The sequence below is a fragment of the Cuculus canorus genome, chromosome 18, assembly GCF_017976375.1.
Source record: "Cuculus canorus isolate bCucCan1 chromosome 18, bCucCan1.pri, whole genome shotgun sequence".
NCBI classification, from domain to species: domain Eukaryota; kingdom Metazoa; phylum Chordata; class Aves; order Cuculiformes; family Cuculidae; genus Cuculus; species Cuculus canorus.
This window is the reverse complement of record NC_071418.1, coordinates 12030509-12040780: the sequence shown is the minus strand read 5'-3', so window position 1 is coordinate 12040780 and position 10272 is coordinate 12030509. Positions and strand designations below refer to the sequence as shown.

The following is a 10272-nucleotide window of genomic DNA, read 5'->3' as shown; positions in this document are numbered from 1 at the left end:
AGGGCCCAAGCTAAATGTATACACTCCAGGAACACCTGCAGATTTAGTTAAGGATGTTATGTGAACTCTGGACAGACACGTAGACCCTTGTTTTGTAGAACTTGTAGAGCCTGCTTTCTCACGACAAGAATAATAATAAAGTATGTAAACAGTGCATACAAGTACGATGTTATCTCAACCAGAAGAGTATAAAAACTCCGTTTGGAGAATAAAATGTTGCTACTTGCCACCAGAGCGGTAGTCCGTCTGTCGATTTAGGCGTCCCTGTGAGCTGGTCTCCGTCAGGTGGTAACTCTTAAGGGGCTGTGGTAGTCAGAGTTTTCCTAGAGAAATAGCAATCCACTATAGAATCATAAAATCACTGCAGCTGGAAAAGACCTCTGAGACCATCCAGTTCAACCATTCAAAACTACTGTGCCTGCTGCATGTGGGCATTGCTTGGGTGACTTCCATAACTGAAAGGAGTAATTCTTGTCGAAGAATACTGAAAGCAGCTAAAATTCTTGGGAGTTCTGTAACCCGTGCTCTTTCTCCACACTACAGTGTCTCGCTCTTGTGGGACTGAGCACTGGCTGCCAAAAGAATAGCGGAAAAATTGGCAGAAATGGCAGCGCTGCAGGCAGAGATACAACCCAAAGGTACTGATGGCCAAAACTTTCAGCTTTCTTTATTTAGAAGATTGGTGTAGGGAAGCATTGGATCAGTATGGACTCACTGTCTTAAAGATCAAAAACTACTGTAAGAAAAATGAGAGCTACTTTTGGAAGGTCTTTTATGAATAGGTAGTGCCTTCTTGGCCTTGGAATTGGGACTTTTGTTTCCATCCGGCTGAGTTCTGTGATGTGGTGCGTGCAGCTAAACAAGGTAGATGGGTTTGGGAAGAAAAAGCAGAACAGAAGCAGATGGTGAGGGGGAGAAAGTAAAAATAGGAAACATGAAGCAAATGTATGATTAGAGACACTGTTCTCTAGTGAAAATGTGCTGGCTTCTCAGTTTGATCACTGTATTTGACTGTTCCTTTTTACTTCTTTTTTACTTCATTTTTTCGTCAGGAAAGTTTTTAATGTATGTTAAGTACTAGGCACCATAATTTAGTTGCTTTTTGATGTTAAAGAATTCTTAGTTCTTTGCAGATATGACAATACTTTAGATGAAAGATACGAAGCTCATGTGAAAGAATTTAAATGTGATGAGTCCTCCCCATCAGTGATTGATAATACCTAAGAAATTACACTGTGGGAGCAACACCAAGTATATGGAAGATTAATTGGGACTAAGATAAAGCATGAAGCTGGTATCAAGCATATTAGAATAAACATTATTAAACAGAGCAGGTGTTCCAAGCTTGACGCACGGGATGATGAATCTTGAATGTGTTTGAAGGCCAGGCTGGAAAAAAACACCTGAGAATAAGGGAATTGGAGATATGACTGAAAACAGTCATGACAGTGTGGAAGAGACAAAACCATAAACATCCTGTTTGTCTGAAGGTTGGAAAACCGAGGAACTGTATAAAGGTCTGCCTGAACGGGAGAAGCCAGTAAAAGCAGTAGCAGTACTTTCTTAATGTGATTTCTGTATGCTGTGCTGATTAAAAGAATATAGTTAGAGAAAACTGCGAGGTCTGCGTCTCCTTCATCGCCTCATTCCACTTTTGTATTACTTTGTTTACACAGATCAAGATGCAACGAGCTATATCTAGACTTCTATACAGCCCATTTTTCTTAAAATCACTCAGCATATACCAGCTCCTGGTTTATATCGTGAGGAGACCCAAACGACTGGGAGCTCAGTTTTGAAAATGAGCATGCTTTCTGAAAGCCTCTGGAATTCTGTCCTGTGTGGCTGCTATTGCCGCTCAGGAGGAGGCAGTGTGCTGCACCTGGTGCCCTCAGATACATTTCTCTACATTGCTATGGAGGAAAATGAACCTTAACCTTTGCCGAGCCTGGGGTACTGGCTTTGAAATGTCATTCCAAGTGGCAGCTGCTGCTGCTCTGTCACTTAATTGTACTGGGAATGCATGGTTATTAAAGGACTGGAGCGAAACAGCTCAGGGGCAAAACATTAAGCTTACTGACACGGACGCCTAAGTGGTAAAATCAGCACTAATGTAAATATTGATTGGAGTAAAAGCGTCCCCTCACTGTGTCTATCGCACAGCCAGAATTGGCTGAAGCATGAGAAATGCACGCTGGCCAGCAGGCCTCCTTAGGGAGAGGAACAGGAAAAAACACAGATATGGCAAGATCCATTAAAGAGTTGGGTTTTTTTTCTTATCTAGTAATTCATTATGGAGAGCACAGACACACCCCCTTATTTTTAAATTGATGCTGTGTAAAGCCAGACTCAATAATCAATGCCAATTTGATTACTAAGTAAGGTTGGGCATGCAGGGGATCGTACCACCTAATGTTTGCACAGCTTCCAGTACCATTCACAAAAGCGATAGACAGTCAAAGCACACATATTCATCACTTTTCCTGAAACAGGTGTGTCTATTAGAATGAGTTCCCGGAATTTTATTTACATAAGCTTCCTCTCCTTGGAACACACACTCTGCCCACTGGGGGTCTTCAGAGATCTCTGGATGAAGGCTGTAAGTCTCCCTCACAGTTGAACCTCTCAACTCTCCTTCTTGTGCATGCTCTTAGACTCCTTGGGCACCTCTTCAAGGTCGCATCTGGTCCTAGCTGGTTCTTTTTCCCCTTCTCATTGCACTAGTCCTTGTTATCTGGCTTAATTAGCTACAGTCACATTCTTCTCCACTCTAACTGTAGCCTTGTTACAATTCCTTATCTAAGCTTAAGTATCCAGGCACAGGCTAGCTAAAAGTTATTATTCAAGCTAATCCTACATTTTAGTACTAAAATCCCAAAATCTATATACAATATTCAAATATATAATAGGTTAGTAACTAAGAATCAATGAATCATAGTATAGTTTGGGTTGGAAGGGACCTGAAAGATCATCGAGTTCCAACGCCCCTGCCATGGGACTCAATAACTCATAACAAATCTTTTTTTCCTTCAAAACGCCATTTTTACCCCAAGCGGACAGAGCAGCAGCCACTCCTTCACTCACGAACAGCGTGAAAGACGAGTCGCTGCTTATTTATTTCAAAACTACGAGGCAAAAGTAAATATAGGTCCCCCCCCCTCTTCTCCCAGAAACTTCGGGATTTCAAGATAAACACGGACTTGCAGTCAGCCCCCGCCTTGGGGAGGTTCACACGCCCCACCCGCTCCGCGCACGGCCGCGGCCCCCAAGGAGGCTCGAGGCGGGGGGGGGGGGGCCGATGGAACGTCATCAGCGCGCGCCCGGCACGTGGACGTGGTCGCGCCTCACGTGACTATGTTGGGGTCGATCACGTGATCCTTCTCGACTTGCTCGACTTGCGCGGCCGAGGAGTGAGACGGGCGGGTGAGGGATCGGCGGGGCTGAGGGAACACGAGCGGGAGAGACGGGCCCCCGGCGGGGCTGAGGGGACACGGGCGGGAGACACAGGCCCCAGGCGGGGCGAGGCAGGTGCAGCGGGGCTGAGGGCAGCAGGGCCGCGGCTGAGGGAGCGGTGGGAGAGCAGCCCCGGGGACAGCGGGGCTGGGGGACCATGGAGGGGGAGTTGAGGAGGGACCACCGGGGGCAGGGGGGCTGAGAGGCCTCAGGCGGGGTGAGAGACCGGGGGCTGAGGGACCCTAGGCAAGCTGAGGGGTCCGTTGGGTGAGGGACCCGGTGAAGGGTGAGGCAGGGACAGCGGGGCTGAGGGACCAGTGAGTGAGAAGGCTGAGGGAGCGGTGGGAGAGGGACTGGTAGGTGATGAACCAGTGGAAGCAGCCACATTACCAGAGGAGGTGGCAGTGAGTGAGGGTGGGGAGCATGGCTAGGAGCCATCCTTGTAGCTCTGAGTGCTACAGCCATTCATTTCTTCGCTCCAAGGGTGCCCAAGGCCAGTGGGGTCCAGCAGTTTGCATCTGCTGCAGTGGCTCAGGACACCCAGGTGTGACCTATTGCCCTGAGCTCTTGAGCATTTAATGTTCCTTTATTTCTAGGCTGATGATGTCCTTATCGACGAAGAGATGTGGGAGGCCCCCATTGTTGTCTTTTTTGGAAAAGAAAAAGAGAAAGCAGAGCCTTGACAGAAGGAGGGGGAAAACAAGGATTTATGTGGGAAATCATATTAACCGATGGTTGACACTTAAGGAAAAGTTGAATTTCAGAAATGATGCGGAAGTTGCGGGGTTTTTACTGGACTTGTGAGTAGATTTTTGTGATGCTTCTCGACTTCCTAACACCAAGTAAATAATCCTTGGCATTAATACCACCTGGGTGTTTTCTTTCTAGGTATGACAGCTGTGACCCATTGTCAAAAGCTCCAATCTGTTCCTTCCCAGAGGGTGTGAGAAGAGTTACTGTGAAAGAAGAAAGAGCGTTGTCAGGCAGCACATCTTTAATAGCAGCTGATGGAACGTTGGTAGTGTTCTCTCTTCTTTGTGAAGGGTGGATGAAAGATTTTTCAGGATAGTACTTGGAAGACTGTAGCTGATGTTCAAAAAAAAAACTGGGGTGGAAGTTATACGGATCTGTTAGAGTGAGTCCAGAGGAGGCCATGGAGATGATAGCCGGGGGTAAAGCACCTCCAGTACAAGGACAGGCTGAAAGAGTTAGGGTTGTTCAGCCTGGAGAAGAGAAGGCTCCAGGGAGACCTTAGAGCAGTCTCCAGTACTGAAAGGGGCTGCAGGAAACCTGTGGAGGTGCTCTTGATTAGAGAGTGCAGGGATAGGACGAGGGACAACAGTTTTAAGCTTAGGAAGGATATTTAAATGAGATCTTACGAAGAAATGTTTTCCTTTGCTTGTGTTTAGACACTGGCCCAGGTTGCCCAGAGCAGTGGTGGCTGCCCCATCCCTGGCGGTGTTCGAGGCCAGGTTGGATGGGCTTGGAGCAACCTGATCCAGTTGAAAGTTGGAACTGGATGGGCTTTAAGGTCCCTTCCAACCCAAACCGTTCTATGATTCTATATAAGAAACAGGAAAGTACACAGCTAATTGTATTAAAATGGATATCCTTTGTAGAATAGCTTATGCATTTGTTTTGTTGTCTGTGATGTCGAGCATACACATTTCTAGATGAAATAGAAACAAAAGCTTTTTTGAAGAAGAGATATTTCAGCTAACGGTTTGGGTTGTATTTTCAGGTATGGCCACGGTGAGCAGTTGACTGAAGGATCTGCTTGTTCTGACTTTGGAGATGTGAGAATTGTAATTGTGAAAGAAGAGAAAGAGATGCTGCAGGATTGCTTATCAGCAGAGACAGATGATACGTTAGTGATGCTATGTTTTTTGGCATGTCTTTAAAATATTTTGCTTTGATTTTTATTATTGCATTTAATTTTGTTTGCTAGTAACTCATGTCATTCATGCTCTGATTCGTTATCAGAAAGCATCTTGGTACATAGTGGTTGGTCCAGTACTTCTGAGGTGAGAACCTGAGAGAGATTTTGGTAATTAGAGCAAACCTGCCTGTTCAGTGACTGCCTTCCTTAGGTGTACACAGGATTCAGGAGTGGAACAAGGAAATAGCTAGTATTTTACATGTATTCTAGTCACTTGAGTAAGCAGTTAGACTTTTACAGTAGTACAGTCTCCAGGCAAATGCAATTGTGTGTGCTTTAACCTATCAAAAGAAAAATGTTTCATTGTTCACTGGTATTACATACAAAGTGACGTGTGAACCTGTCGAAAAAGAGTTTTCTGCTCGACAAGGCAACCACACATCAGTCGACTGCCGGTTTCTTTTACTGCAGTGTCATCAGTAATTGAGGCATTCACAGTTGAGATCAGAGGAGCCTCAAATAGGTATGCTTGTCTGTTACTCTTAGTTAGGCTTCAATTACCCACAAGTATTCCTGAATAATTACAATTTCAGCCATGTCTGAGTTACCTGACCTTGAAAAAAATTTATCTTTTAATGTGTGCAGGAGGACACTGAGACCTTAGGACAGTACATTGGCATTGCAGGGTGTGTCCAAACCCCTCGCTGATATGGTGAAGTATGTAACGCGTGTACCGTGTCTGTCTGAATCTCATTTTCTACTCTGGTTTTGTTTGTGATTTTTCCTAATTCTTTACTTTTGATTTTAGTAGGTGAACAAGTTGGGGTTTTGAACGGAATTCTGTGGCAGGAAAGATAAATACCTGTGCTGATGAAGCTGATAAATTCAAGTACATTCTTCAAGATAGCATTTCTCCTGGAAATATAATTTTAGTTTGGAGTACAGCAGTAATTGAATTCCTGGGACTGATTTGATACAGGTGAGACAGAAAGTTTGTTCTTAATTGCTTGCTTATTCCAGCCTTCTGAGATGTAAGAAATACTGTGAAAAGGTGTTTGGTATGAGAAAAACTTTCTGTTAACCTAAAAGGTAAGGTACAGGATGCTTTTTTACAGTCTCACGATATTTATGTGAAGAGGCTGAATCACATAGAATTTGGAAAACGCTGGACAAACGATCAGGCGTGTATGCAGTGGTAATTGTGTAAAGCCAAGAAATGACAGCTGTCTCAGAATAAGGCGACTTTTATGGAATAGACATCCTAGAACGCACTGTGCTATTCCAAGGAATGTTTACCTACCAGAAGTAGTTGTGTAGTCTCTCTCTGAGGAAAGTAATTGTTTTGTGTTTTGATGTGTAATGTGTTTGGGCCTGTCTTTAATTCACAGTGCAGCAGTGAGGTAGAGCGATGATATTGGGGGATTCTTACTAGCTCCAGGTATCCATACAGCAGTCAAGTGATGTGCCTGAAGTCATGTTGGTACCTGAACTTGGGTCTTAAAAGTAAAGCTAAACTCAATTACTAATTCAGCGTTGTTAGATGGGTGGAAAACTCTTAATTGTTGTAGACAATAGTAGTTTTCCTTCTGAAAGGAACAAAGGTTAAGTTAATCTATGCTTTTCTTTCTTCTTGTGTTTGAAGGTGTGGTACTGCACTTCCTCTTGAAGGGTGGAGATGAAGGCAGGTATTTCCTGCTTTCCTGGCAATTGTGTGTCATGTTTTCTTGTTGCTGTTACTGTTTTGGGCCTTACAGAGTCTGTCTTCATTCTGTGCTGCTATGTATAGCCAGGAAAAGAACAAGGTCTTGTTGAAGGTGCTTTATTAATAAATTCTGAGTTAATAGTCTTAAAGCAGCTGTTCTATCCTAGGACTCTTCCGTTTAATCTAGTTTTAGGTTGGCTAAACGTGAAATGGTAAGGAACTGGAAATATCAAAGATAATGGAGCCAGAACACTTCAACTCGCCTGCTTCAGCAGCAACTTTATTCTTTGTTTTTTTGTCTTCGGAGTCTTGCTTGATGATGTCAGCTTTCAGAAGTTGCTGTTATAGAGAATTAAGTTGATGGAGAAACAGTGAGGGAGTGAAGTAGCAGGGTTTGTTTCGGAATCTGCTAAGTGAAATGGTATGGGTTTTTTTGAGTCCTGGCTGTTATGAAGCACTGAGGTGTTGAAATAATATGTGAAGAAAAGAATTTACGTAAATCTGATTTTAAAGTATTATTAGCAGGGCATAGCCAAAAGGAAGTGTTACTGAACCATGCCCAATTAGGTTCCTGAATGCATTCAGTTCTTCTCTAACACTGCTTCCGTTATTAACCTTCAACTTTAACATTGAGAATGCTAACCAAGTTAAGTTCAAATTATTTTTCTGGTTTACGTGTAACAAGTACAAAACTGTCAAAGCAGGTAATAAAACATTTATTGTTTTTATTCTTTAATGTTTGTTATTTACCCTGACATTAAGATTGAAGAATGATGAGTCCAAGCAGTTGAATAGAGTTTTTTTTGAAGAGGCTTTGGGGACTTGGGATTCTTCTACTTCTGCAATATTTGAGTTATAGGGATTCAAAAACTCCTTTACCCCCACTTTTATTAACTAGACAAATTCTCATGATAGAACTGACTTGCCTGAGATTTGATTATAGAATGTATCAGAGTTTTTTTGCCTTGATTTACTAAGAAATTAAACGGAATACAGATACAAAATAATAAATACTCAAAAGCATTGTAGCAGTTTGAGGAAGACTGAAACCTGTGGGGTGAGTTAGTGTCTGTCATTAACGAATGATGAGTTGGGAAGCCCCTACTGTGAAGGCAGACTTCAGCTTCAGTTCCTGTCTCCTAAAATGGTAGTGGCAACTCCTTTTATAACAACTTTTGCTGCATAGCTTTTCTCACAGCTTTTTTCTGTATTGTCGAACTTTATCTTAAGTAATCTGTTTTCTGAGAAGTTGTACGATTACTGCCCAGACAAGGCAGTTGTAAAATGTAATTCCCTAACATGGGAAGAAAATAAACAATCTTGAGGAAGTTGAGCAGTGTGAACAGCTGAGGAGTTTCTTAGCAAGAAGGAAAGTAAAAGTTTAATTACTTATAAAAGAAAGCACAGGAAAATAAACCCAAACCCTGATAAAATCACCTGTGTGATCACAGCTTCCTATGCTCTTCCAACAAATTGATTTTTGATAATGTGTTTTGGCTAGTCTGTATTCAAATTCTCTAAGTCTACCCAAAATATAAAATAACAGTTTTAATCAAGCTGAAGGATTCTGCATAGAGTTTTTTTGATGTTTCTTGTTCATGGTTTGTTTTTAATATTAAAAAAAACCCCAAACACCACCTGTTCATCCCCAACAAATCATGATGTGGTTATTTTGCTAATGTAACTTGAAAGCAAAGGTATAACCCTGCCTTGCCTTACAGGGAATTGAGCAGTTAGTCCAAGACAATTGAATAACTTATTTTATTGTAATGCTAAATGCTGAGCTGTATTTCAGTATTGTGGAGCCTATGTATATACATCACGAAAGCATAAGGTGTTGGTCTGATTGTATGTATTGCACGTGCAAAAGCACGGATGGAATTACTGTAGTATTTTCCATTATTTCCAAGTTAGAAGATTCTGTTAGGGCAAGGTACTTGCCTAGACATACTTGGTGACACAATGCAAACCTATTTCATATTTAGGTGGTGGAGTGTCACATTATAACTGTTATCCTTGTGTTACTTTTCAGGGTGACCAGCAAGAAGAAAATCAAGCTCTTGCATAACAATACTGGGGCAAGTTTTAGGCCATTTTGATTTTGCTATGGAGGTGTTGTGAACTATAAAGAATTACTGTAAGTTGTAGTATAAAATTCCATGTTACTTGTTGAACAGCACATTAAACTTAATTACCTAAATGTTATTGTCTTATTTTAGTATTAATAAAGTGTGTGGACTGTGTAAGTCTGTACGTGGAACAGCAATAAGAAACAACAAGCCAGGATGCTAGTAGGTATTGCTCAGGCTTATTCAGAATGTATAAAACTTCTGTAGGTTGTGTTAATTAAAACATTCCTCACTTTTTATTTAAAGCCCAAAGGCTTGGAATAGAAACAACATTCTGGTAGCAGTTTTAGCAACCAGCGTGCTTCCATCCTGATGATTGTGTTTCTTGGAATGCTTTTTCTTTTATCTTGTATATTTCACGTATCCTGCATGCTGGAGGGTCTTCTTGAGTGTTACTGGTGCGCTTAAAAATGATGGGTAAAAATACGGACTCTGGTGTGTGCTGTGTTAGTGCCCTCTGAAAAGTGAGCAATCAAGATCAGATGCTGTGTCGTTTATCTAACTATATTTTGTTATTAACTTATTTGATCTCTTGCTTTGGCTTTTGATACCACGAAAGCTGATATAGGCTACCTCCTAATTATTTTCTTCTCTAACAAAGATGAAATAAGTGAGGAGTACTTTCAGTAACTGAAGTTCAACAGAATAGCGGTGACAGTTGTAGTTAGTAAGTATGAGTAATCCTGGAAAGTTTTTAACTGAGAAACTGTGAAACTAGTGTGATTGTATTCAATATATGTTTGTCAGAAGGACAGAAACTGTCTTCTGATTCTTTTTTTCTTTAACCACACACTTTCATAAGCATTTAGGTCTTGATCTTACAGTATTCAAGCCAGCTGGGTTTTCCGATCGACTTACATTTCTCTATGGAAAAATTCCCCTAATTAGGTCATTACACAGTTCAGCTTTTTTAATGAGGTACTTTACTTCACCTGTTGTAAGAAAGTCTGCTCTTAAATATTCTTTTGTTGCTTTTGAAGTATAAAAGCTCAATGTTACCTTATTACTAAGATATCTTTTGCAAAATGTTGCACAGACAGCTCTCTTTTTCTAAATAAAGCAGAGAAGATTGCTTGTTAGAAGCTTTCTCAAAATGAAAACACCACTTC

At 41.7% G+C, this 10272-nt stretch overlaps 1 long non-coding RNA gene across 13 annotated transcripts; it reads left to right on the top strand.

The window, feature by feature from the left end:
* Positions 1 to 3351: 3351 nt before the first annotated feature.
* Positions 3352 to 9208, top strand: LOC128854005 (uncharacterized). Of its 13 annotated transcripts, none has more exons than XR_008452890.1 (6): positions 3352 to 3423; positions 4050 to 4253; positions 4342 to 5320; positions 5804 to 5855; positions 5978 to 6049; positions 6141 to 9208. It is a non-coding gene; the product is annotated as an uncharacterized LOC128854005 (long non-coding RNA). The 13 variants fall into 13 exon arrangements; XR_008452891.1 differs by having other exon boundaries at positions 4342 to 6049; positions 6141 to 6311; positions 6975 to 7017; positions 9067 to 9208; XR_008452882.1 differs by having other exon boundaries at positions 4342 to 4467; positions 5195 to 6049.
* The last annotated feature ends 1064 nt before the right edge of the window (positions 9209 to 10272 follow it).